The sequence below is a fragment of the Pyrus communis genome, chromosome 1, assembly GCF_041283825.1.
Source record: "Pyrus communis isolate YQ-2024b chromosome 1, ASM4128382v1, whole genome shotgun sequence".
In the NCBI taxonomy this organism is placed as follows: Eukaryota; Viridiplantae; Streptophyta; class Magnoliopsida; order Rosales; family Rosaceae; genus Pyrus; species Pyrus communis.
This window is the reverse complement of record NC_142565.1, coordinates 9385469-9397428: the sequence shown is the minus strand read 5'-3', so window position 1 is coordinate 9397428 and position 11960 is coordinate 9385469. Positions and strand designations below refer to the sequence as shown.

At 40.6% G+C, this 11960-nt stretch overlaps 1 pseudogene; it reads left to right on the top strand.

The window, feature by feature from the left end:
• Positions 1-1970: 1970 nt before the first annotated feature.
• Positions 1971-3323, top strand: LOC148699110 (polyol transporter 5 pseudogene; annotated as a pseudogene).
• Positions 3324-11960: the final 8637 nt, after the last annotated feature.

The window sequence follows — 11960 nt, the reverse complement described above, 5'->3', positions numbered from 1 at the left end:
AGTGGAGACAACCGCTGATCGACTACTTAGAGCACGGAAAGCTTCCAGATGATCTTAGACACCGTTCTGAAATACGTCGACGAGCACCTCGCTTCCTTTACTACAAAGGAACACTCTACCGACGCTCTTTTGAAGGACTGCTCCTGAGATGCCTAGGTGAGGAAGAAGTTAATCAAGCCATGGAAGAAGCACATTCAGGTGTGTGTGGGGCACATCAGTCTGGACCAAAGCTACATTTCCAGCTTAAAAGAATGGGTTACTACTGGCCGAGCATGGTGAAGGACTGCCTGGAACACGCCAAAAGGTGCCAAGCCTGCCAATTCCATGCCAACTTCATACATCAACCGCCTGAACCATTACACCCTACAGTTGCTTCATGGCCGTTCGACGCATGGGGATTGGACGTGGTAGGACCAATTACGCCAAAGTCATCTGCAGGGGAAGCTTACATGCTAGCTGCAACAGATTACTTCTCCAAATGGGCTGAAGCCATACCTTTAAGGGAAGTAAAAAAGGAAACTGTTGTTCGTTTCATCAAGGAGCATATCATCCACCGATATGGGGTGCCTCGCTACATTATCACTGACAACGGAAAGCAGTTCTCCAACAGACTCGTGGACGAGCTTTGCGACAAATACAAGTTCAAGCAGCATAAGTCTTCCATGTATCATGCTCCGGCCAACGGCCTCGCGGAAGCATTCAACAAGACGTTGTGCAACCTCCTGAAAAAGGTAATCGGCCGAACAAAGAGAGACTGGCATGAAAGAATAAGTGAAGCACTTTGGGCATATAGGACTACACATAGGACTCCTACCCAAGCTACACCTTATTCTCTCGTATATGGCATAGAAGCTGTTCTACCGCTCGAAAGTCAAATCCCCTCACTAAGGATGGCTATACAAGAAGGCTTGACTGATGAAGAAAATGCAAAGTTGCTTCTTCAGGAGTTGGAAGCGCTGGATGAGAGAAGGCTCGAAGCTCAACAACACTTGGAATGCTACCAAGCACGGTTATCCAAGGCATTCAACAAGAAAGTCCGCCCAAGGTCTTTCCAAGCCGGAGATCTCGTGCTGGCATTGCGTAGGCCTATCATTACAACTCATAAGACAAAAAGCAAGTTCACATCAAAGTGGGATGGACCCTACGTAATACAAGAGATCTACACCAATGGCGCCTACTTAATCATGGCAGAAGACGGGTTGAAGATCGGCCCCATCAACGGCAGATTTTTGAAGCGCTACTACCCCTAAAGCAAACGCACCACGCTCCTGGCCCGCAAGAGCATAAACTGTGTACGACAAAATCATCATCAAAAAAAAAAAAAAAAACCATCACTCATTTGAACTACGTCATGACTTGATCCCTCCTCAACCAAGGGTACGTAGGCAACTTGAAACTTCAAAACTGCAAGTACAGTCACATCATCAAAAAAAAAAAAAAAAAAAAAAAAAAAAAAGGGTTTTATTAAATGTTTGACTATTGAAAGTCAATTTCATTACATCAAAATAAAAAAAAAAAAAAAATAAATAAAAAAAAAAAATAATAATAAAAAGGGTTTTTATTAAAGACTTACAAATAAAAGTCAATTTTATTACAAGGAAAAAAATATTACTTTGTATTAAAAAAAAAAAAAAAAAAGATAAAATAAAAAAAAAATGTGTATATGTGTTATGTGTGTGTCCCTCGCATGAAGCCCATCCGCACACAAGCCCCAGCTAAGGAACACAACCCAATAGCCAGGCCCACATGTTGCACACCAAGTTCCAAATCCCTGCTCCTTCCATTTCTTTCCGAGACTTGCATCTCAACATTGTCTCTCTCTTTTCCCCCACAAACTCCCCAAAGTCTTTGCCTTTTCTCTCTCTCTCCCAGTTCTTCCCTGCAAAACTCTCACTTTGAAAGCCCCCTACTGTCAGCTGCTGCGACGTCGTTTGAAGCTTTCGGCTTCAATTTGAGGAACCCAGCAAGAAATGGCGCTAAATTCAACCAGCACCGGAGGGCCCAACAAGAAATCGAGGACGATATTCGCCGGGAGCGCCGATTCGAGTCTGCCAGCAGCATCCACGAGCTCAATCTCATCTCATTTGCCTCTGATCGTAACTAGCACTGATGACTACAATCTCCTTAGAAAATTGGCCGAAGACCACAAAGGCAGCCAATCGGTACTTCGGCTCAGACCCGGGACGAAAGGAAAGACTACAAGGAGCCACCGCTGGCTCCACTGTTCGAGCCCGGTGAGCTGACGTCATGGTCGTTTTACAGGGCCGGGATCGCCGAGTTCATCTCCACTTTCCTGTTCCTCTACATCACAATCTTGACGGTGATGGGCGTCGTCAAGTCGAAGTCGAAATGCACAACGGTCGGGATTCAGGGCATCGCTTGGGGCTTTTGGCGGGACCATTTTCGCCCTCGTCTACACCGTTTTCTCCGCCACCAACTATGCCTTCTCCAAGCTCCCAAAACACTTGGGGTGGCGCCTCATGCTCGGAGACGGAGCAATCCCTTCCATTTTTCTCGCCGTTGGTGTCTTAGCCATGCCGGAGTCACCTCGTTGGCTCGTCATGTAGGGACGGCTCGGCGACGCGACTCGTGTCCTCGACAAAACCTCAGACTCCAAGGATGAATCTATGCTACGCTTAGCCGACATCAAAGAAGCCGCGGGAATCCCCGAGCACTGCACCGACAACGTCGTTCAGGTCGCTAAATGCAGCAAAGGCCAAGACGTCTGGAAAAAGCTGCTCCTCCATCCCATGCCAGCCATTCGTCATATTTTGATCTGTGCCGTCAGTATCCACTTCTTTCAACAAGCCTCGGGCATAGACGCCGTTGTTTTGTACAGCCCCAGGATCTTCGAGAAGGCGGGGATCACCAACGACGATAAAAAGCTACTATGCACCATGGCCGTTGGCGTTAAGACCGTTTTCATCCTGGTCGCCACCTTTTTCGTCGACAAAGTCGGACGGCGTCCGTTGCTTCTTGCCAGTGTGGCGGGGATGATATTGTCGCTGATGGGGCTCGGTTTGGGCCTTACGATCATTGTTCAGAACCACGAATGGATCATGTGGGCCGCCGTTTTGTGCATTACCATGGTTTTACTCTACGTCGTGTTCTTCTCGATCGGGATGGGTCCATTTACGTGGGTTTACAGTTTCGAGATCTTCCCGTTGAAGCTACGTGCTCAGGGGTGCAGTCTCGGAGTGGCGATGAACATGGTGGTGAGTGGGGTCCTTTCGATGACTGTTATTTCATTGTATGAGGCCATCACGATCGGTGGGGCCTTCTCCCTTTCGATCATCGACCTCCGCCATGGCTGCTACCTTTGAATGTGATCAACAAAACCAAAGTTTGTCAACTCACACCCAAAGACCTCATCCATCTTCTTGCCTCTGCTGCTGCATTTGAATTGGAGAAGAACTTCAACGACCGCTGTCAAACGACTAGCCGATCGTGAAGCTCGACGCTTTGCACTACCTCCAAGCTCGACTCCAGCTCTCTGTCCGTCTTTGTCCTCTTCTGCGAGCCCTCTCCTTCTACCGATCAGCTTCAGCAGCACGGACACCCCTTCCTCCTCCGTCTTCTCTCGAACTCGGCCTGGGTTTTCACCCACAAACCTAGCCTTGCAGAGCACCATATATATAAAAAATATATATATATATATAAAATAATAAATAAGTAAACAAAATAATAATAAAGAAGAAAAGTATTGATGGTGCCAGGCGCACCGAGATCAATTATACAGAAAAAAAAAAAAAAAAAAAAAGAAGGAGATGATGCATGCTACTATTAGCAAGTCAAAAGAAAAAGGAAAAGAGGAAGCAATGATGATGTTGGAAAACAAATGTCAAAAAAAAAAAAAAAATATATATATATATATATATATATATATATATATATATATATATATATATATATATATAAAAGCTTCAGCACCACCGAAAGTAAAGAAAAGAAAATAAAAAATAAAAAAAATAAAAAGGCAGTAATGATGATGTTGGGAAGCACTGTAAAATGCCAACTGTTTAAAATAGCAGATTGGAGGGCATTCGGCTCTCACAATGCCAAAAGCTGAAACCACTCACAATGGCAAGCTACTGTTAGCAAGTCAAGAAGAAAATAAGGAGAAGGTGGTGCACGGCACCACTTGCAAAAGTGTGTTTAATAAAAAAAAAATAAAAAAAAAAAAAAAAAAAAAGAGGAAATAACACATCTTGGTGATATATATGTTTTATCTGTATTTAGCACAATACACTGAATAAAATAAAGCATGTCCATTGATCTCCGAGAAATTACAAGTGCGTACAAAAAAAAAAAAAAAAAAAAAAAAAAAAAGAGAGAAAGATGGAGCTTTCACAAAGGTTGTTCACGTGAAGCCCCACTACTTGGGAAAACTACAGAAGCGGGAGGCATCAAAGAAGAGGCCTCAATACTTGGTGGAACGCTAGATGAGCCAGGAAAAAGGTGCCTCTGGAAGAAAGCAGCAAGCCTTTGACGGTCACTTTGAATTCGACCACTGAATTCTTGCAGGTTATCAAGCTTCCTCTTCATGCCCGTCGAATAGTTATTTGCAAGCACATGCAAACTTCTATTCTCGTGCTTAAGCTGTCTGATCTCTTGCTTAAGAGTTTCCACCTCCGCCATCAATGATTCCACTTGGCGGGATCGAGCAAGTAGGCGTTGGCCCATGTTGGACACAGAGCCTGCGCACTGAACACTGAGAGCTAGGGACTCTTGAACGGCCAACTCATCGGACCGTTCTGAAAGCAGCGTACTATCTTTTGGAGTGAGGAGGTTCCTAGCTATTATTGTAGCTGTTGTTACGTCCTTCATCACAGAGTCTTCACCTGTCAAAGGGCCATTAGAAGATAAGAAAGAAGGGCACCATACATTTACCTGACGCGGTGCAACCGGATCGCTGCTGAGACTCAAATCTAAGCAAAGGTTCGATGAGTTAGTCATTTTTCAAAGGTGTTCAGAGAGAAGGGGTGGATGGAGTTAATTCTCAAAAGGCCGGAGACGATTTTCAAGAATGGGCAATCTTCAGAGTGTGTATGTTGGGGTGATCGATACCTCTATAAAAAGCCAAGCGACACGACCACCGATTTAAAAATTCAGATTTTCCTGCGTGAAGTTCGGCGACGCGTTCGCGGCTTTTCAAGAAAACGCGTTCAACTTTGTCAAAAGATATCTGACAAAGTCGAAAACACGTGGAGGCCATCATCGCAACTACACGTCTTTAGCCGACAAGCGCAAAGTTCGGCGACGCTTTCTCTGCTTTTCAGAAAACACGTGCAACTTTGTCAAAAGTGGCGCTCGTTCAGAATTCGAAGAGGGGTCGTTTAGAAATCGAAGAGACATCGTTCAGATATCGAAGAGACGTTTGTCGACAAGGGTAAAAGAACAGTACCACCACTTGCTATTAAGAAATCCCTATATATGTCGACCTTCATCTCTTATGGCAAGGCAGACCTGAAGAAAATGCCCAACTCTTCCTCACCTCTGAGGGCGCACTCCCAGCAAAGCCTTTCAAAATACTCAATTTTTTTTCTTCTTCCCCAAAGATGATACCAGATGCCTGGAGTATAGATGACCCAGGAGGAAACGATAGATTGAAGCATGTGCTGATTCATTCACCGCTTCTTCAAAAGCAAAGGTATCTCATATCATCAAGTTCAAAAGCAAAAGTATCTCATATCATGCTCTTTCCCTATCTTTTCCTTTGCCCTTGTTATTACTCGCATGGCAAAGTAAACGAAAGCAATCAGCCGGCACTTGGAGTCAGTCTTCCGATCTGGAACCGACTGCCTGGAATCCATTCCCTGGTTGCTTACCTAGCGTTGCTCCCGAGTAATCATCTTCAACGGTTGATACACTTCCAGAGAAGGGACCACTTCTGCAAAGGGGAGCAAGTAAGGCAAGTGAAAATGATACATTGAAGCATGTGGAGACAAGCAACAACTGCATATGCTGAGCTATCCTCTAACCCTCTTCAATACGAATTGGAGAGATTGAACAAAGAAACAGATAAAAGGAGTAAGCTCAGAACTTCGGGGAAGACCAAAAGAATCCTGCTGCCCAGTTCAAGAGTAGCACAAAGGAAAATCAACGATTGGAGGAAACCAAAAGAATCCTCCAGTCCAGTTCAAGAGTAGCCTGTGGAAAATCAACGATTGGAGGAAACCAGAAAATCTTCCAGTCGAACTCAAAATCAAGCCTCGACGGCCCTTGGGTTGACATCTACATTAAGGGACTTCAAAACGCATCTTCTACACGTGACAAGCACATGTCTACGACGCGCCTTGAAGTGGGGGCATTTGTAGACATCGAAATTTCGGTGAAATGAATGTTGACCAATAATTAAAATTTCAACGCTCACGTGTCACATAAATTTTACATGTAGCGTGTGACTCAACGAAAAATCGAAATAAATTGGAAAAGTCATCAAATAGGACACGTGTCAATACCTGGCAGAAATGATTTATTTCATCTGATTATTTAAATCCAAAAATTAAGTTTTGAAATTCTATAAATAGGAAGCCAAGGCATTCATTTTGGGGGGAAGAGGGGAAGAAAGAAAGAAGGAAGAAAAGAAAGAAAGGAATTTACATTACACCAAAACTTTGAAGCTTTGAAACTCTAAAGCTCTCAAGCAAATCTCGAATGACCAAGAAAGCTATCTTCGTTCTTCGTCAAATCCTCCTTCAAGGTCAAGCCCCAACGGCCCTTGAAGAACTTCCACCAACTCAAGATCAAGCCCCGACGGCCCCTTGAAGAAAGTGTTCATCGTTCATCATCCGTTCATCCTAAGATCAAGCCCCAACGGCCTTTTGGATCAACAACCTCAACAAATCCACACATCCAATCGTTCTTCAAGATTAAGCCCAAAAGCCCTTGAAGATCCGCTCATCCATCAACCTTCAAGATCAAGCCCAAAAGCCCTTGAAGAAATCCATACACCCAGTCTTCAAGATCAAGCCCAAAAGCCCTCGAAGATCCGTTCATCAACTGTTCATCCCTAGATCAAGCCCCGACGGCCCTTTGGATCAACAGCTCATCCACAAACCTACACCCTACGAAGATAGAATCAGAGGATCAAATTACAAAGAGATTGTAACCCCAAAATCATTAACACAAAAATATATTTTGTACACGTATTCTTGTTTCTTGTTTTCAGGAATTTTTCGTGTTTACAATGGTCTTTAAGACAACTGGATGTGAATAATGCATTTCTTCATAGAGATTTGCAAGAAAAGGTCTTTATGAAGCAACCACAAGGTTTTCAAGATCCTGAGCATCCAAATTATGTCTGCAAGTTGATAAAGTTTTTGTATTGCCTGAAACAAGCACCTCGAGCCTGGAACTCCAAATTTACAACATTCTTGCCTACCTTGGGTTTTGTTGCCTTGGAATCAGATACTTGTCTCTTTGTTAATACGCATGGTTGATGTGATGATTTTGCTTCTTCATGTTGATGATATAATCATCACAGGATCAAACTCTTCTTTGATTCAATAAGTGATAGATTCTTTGGGGAAAGTATTTGATATGAAAGATATGGGCAAATTGACTTTATTTTTAGGCTTACACATTACTTACAAGGATAATGGTGATCTGTTCATATCTTAGTCAAAATATGTGAAGGACTTGTTGAAGAAGGCTGGTTTAGAGTCATGTAAACCATTTCCAACTCCTTGTAAACCTCATACATAGTTACTTAAGGATGAAGGCACACCCTTAGTTGATCCAAAGGCCCAGATATAGCATTTGCAGTCAATTATGCTTGTCCATTCATGGCCATTCCTACAGATTCTCACTTTGCTCTTGTTAAACGGATACTCAGATATTTACAAGGCACTATTTCCTGTGGTCTTACTTATTATGCTACTTCACAGATGGAATTAACAGCATTTAGTGATGCAGATTAAGCATCTGACATTAATACTCGAAGGTCTACAACTGGATATGTGGTGTTTTTGGGTCAAGACTCTATTTCATGGCAGTTTAAGAAGCAAGGAGGGGTGTCTCGAAGTTCTATAGAGGCTGAGTACAAAGCCTTGGCCAATGCAACAACAGATGTAGCATGGATTAGATTAATTCTGAAAGATTTACATGTTTACTTGCATCATCCTCCACTGCTATATTGTGACAATATCTCCACTCTAGCTCTTTGATCTAATCCATTTTTTCATACAAGAATCAAGCATCTCGATACGGACTTTCATTTTGTCCGGGAACGAGTACAGAAGGGTGACTTACAGGTTGAGTATATAACCACATCAGATCAAGTAACTGATGTGTTGACTAAGGGTTTACATGGTCCTTTGTTTATTCCAATTTCAAACTGGGATTCCCAATTTGAGATTAAGGGGGGGCATTAACCATGTAATGCCAAGTGGCACAATCTTAGCTTAGTTAATAACATGTGCTTTGATTGTAGACCATTAGATTCTAGTTAGATTGGAGGATTGTTGCCGTTGGATGTTAGTTAGTTAGATGGTTACTTAGCTATTAAGTTTCCTATCTACTATAAATAGTGATGAGATGCTCTTTACAATGTAATGAAAGTTTTATCTCTCTAATACAAAAGTACTTTACAATTCTCTCTAAAACTCTCTGTATTCTTTTCTGCTTTCTGTACCAACTGTTATGCAAAATAATGACAAAAAAGAGGAGTGCGTGCGTTATATATGAATTTGTTAGTTAGCTATCGCTTGTTTACACAATTTTGGCATGTGAGAGAGTAGCCACCGATGTAATTATATGAAAACGAAATGAAAAGAACTAATACATGCAGCTCCACCTATTGAAATGTTCATACGGTTACTACGGTGTATAAAGTTATTAAGAAAGACAGTACACAACAATATCTACGTTAATACACACACAGACACACAGACACACAGACACACACACTTCATTTATTTGTAGAAAACTTTTCAAAGAAAGATGTTCATATATAACTTTATATGCGATAGGAAGGATTCAGACTCGTTCAGTTTTATACTTTCTGTTTAAGGATCTAGAAAATAATCAAATTTGAAATTACTTTGCCATTTTATTGCCATCAAAATAATTCAATTTCATTTCAACGAGAATGTGATCTTTAGTGACATTAAAAATAAACAATTCTTAAACGCATTGCGGAGTGCCAAAGAGGATCAATACTGGGAGAACGGGGGGATTAAAAAAAATTAAAACTTCCAATACCGTGGTATCTTCGATATAGAGTTTAAGAATTGGTAAAGATAGGCGACCAATTATTTAAATTAAATTTTGTAAATCATATGATGTAGTATTAGCAATTGAATTATTACTTTAAATGTTGATTACCGTTCATATTTCATATTGATGACATATCATTTGATTTGCAAATTTGATCTAAAAATTTGACCTGTCTACCATTACTCTTTAAGAATTACACATACATTATATAAACATAATATACAGTACAATATATAGAGAAAAGGAAACTCAGAAAGCGTTTACCACGCAGCACGTGCTAGTTTTCCAGTTTATGGTGACTTGATTTGCATGTAGTGCCTTTCATTATTGGACGTGGGGTGATTGTAGATGGATCAACTTTTTTTATTATATTTTGTAATAAATCACATGATGTACCATATTAATTGCTACATCATGTTATTTATTAAATATGGTGTAAAAAATGGTTTCCTTAAAATTTTTCTTGACTATAATGATTGAGGATAATTTTTAGAAACCATAGCAAGTGGCCAGTGGTAAGGGCGCAGCCTGCAGCTCTACAATAAAACAAAAAAAAAAAAAATGTGAGAGGTCTCGGGTTCGATGCTCTGAGTTGGTGAGTCTGCTTGACTGTGGTCACAAGCAGGGTAAAATTCCCCATAGCATCTCTAGGCCAGAAGAGATGGATAACCGTAACTTGTCACCAATTATCCCAATTTTTTAAAAATAAACACAATAGATAAAAAAAAGCATGCTCATACTTTAACCAAATCTTCAAATACAACAGTTCTAATCCATTTCTTCTCCCGCTTTCCTGTTTGTTTGGTTTTTTTTTTTTTTTTTAGGGGAACAAACGATATTATCTACATTGAAGCGAGGGGGGTTGGCTTAGCCTCACAGTGGGCTATGTGGTTCAAATTCACTTTTAGCAAGAATTGAAACTAAAACCTCTCACTTACAAGTGAAGAGGAATGCCACTAGACCGTAGTACTAAGTGACAAACAGCACAACAACCAGCAACAAACAATACAGCCTTCTCCTTTAGCCGGCGGCCCTAACTCCAGTTAGGGTTGGTGACTCCTCCTTATTTTTGGGTCTTTTTATTCTCTTTTATCCTTAACTTCGGTTTTTTGTGCCTTTTTGTGAGCTTTTGATCTCAATTCTTCTAAGCTTTTGTCTCATATCTGGGTTTTATGTATTCCTTTGCCTCAAGTCTCTTACCCTTGCATCAATTTCTCCCTTTGTTGCTGGATTTTCCACTACGGATTCCTTCTTCCTCAGCTCTCCAAACCACACCTTGGTGGACTACGGTGTCTCAACGACTATGTCTCCAGTTGGTCGATTGAGGATGTGCATGGTGACACCTCCATCCTCACATGACTCCTTTCTTAGGTATCTTTTGACACTTCTCTTCTGTTGGTTCTGTGGTGGTGGAGTCCTCGTTGGCAACTATTGTTTGTGTTTTGAGATTGCTGTTGTTAGGGTTTCTTGTACTGTGGACTTTTTTGTTTAGTTCGACTTGTGTATTTTGTTTGGATTATATTGTTTGGTTCTTATGCTTGTGAGTTCTTGACTCTTTGTATTTGTGTCAACCTTTAACTGTCTTTTGGACTCTCTAAATGAAATACACTTTCCCAAGGCCAAAAAAAAAAAAAAAAAAAAAAAAACATAATAAGCTATCATGAAAGCTACCATAATGTCTCTATAATAATTAAGCTGCAGCTTGATTAATCAAGTATCAACATACCAATAAAATAGGGGAAAAAATATGTTTCCTTAATTTTTCTGGCAACTCCTTCCTCGTGCTGTAAAATCCTATTGGTTAATTGTCCCTCCTATTTGAAAAAGTCTGTTTTGATTAATTTGTACTATCTTTCACTTACCATGAACATAAATTTAGGTCACACCAAATTAAAAGATGATGAAGTAGACTTCATATAATAATGCATATGTATAGACATATGTATCTGTGCACATATTATTATATGATGCATGCAAGCTAGGCACATTAAAATCGCGTGATGTTATGCGGATGTACGCGTGTAATACGTTGTCCAAATTGTTGTTATTATTTTTATATGAAAGGAAATACGTTGTCCAACTTGATGCGTTTTATGAATATTTTTTTTACACAGCCTTTGGGTTGACGTGTCAATAATTGTTCTCATGATAATTAATCATCGATGTTGATGGGAGGGGGAAAGAATTTGCAGTAAGATATTGGGAACACCTAGAAAGTGTTATGATAAAATAATCAATATTCTTTTAAGGATATTGTTGAATAAAAATGTGCGAACATTCTTCACGTGGTAGATAGGAAGCAGGAGAGATACATATTGGATTTAAACAAAATGGAATAACGCGGCCAGTTTACTTAATTTTATGGAGAGAAATGAACTTTTTGTGTTTGTAAATATACGAGTATTTGAATCCTTCCAATACATCGAGCTAATAGCAATAGTAATTGGGAAATCGAATCGATAGGCAATATGCACCTCATGGGGCATATACGCCCGTACCAATATAGGACATTTCAATGAAGGATAATAGTGATTGATCTCCTTGTGTCGAGCATACAGTGACAAGCATGTGAGATGCCAACACTAATTCAAGATTTTTCTCCATCAATATTGTTTATCAAATATATAAATTCCTTCTAATAAATGTTTGCATGGCCTTGGACAATATCTAGTTTTAATTTATGCATATAGCTAAAAAGCTAGGTAGCTCAACTTCTTGCATGGTAGTTGAGTTGGCAGGCT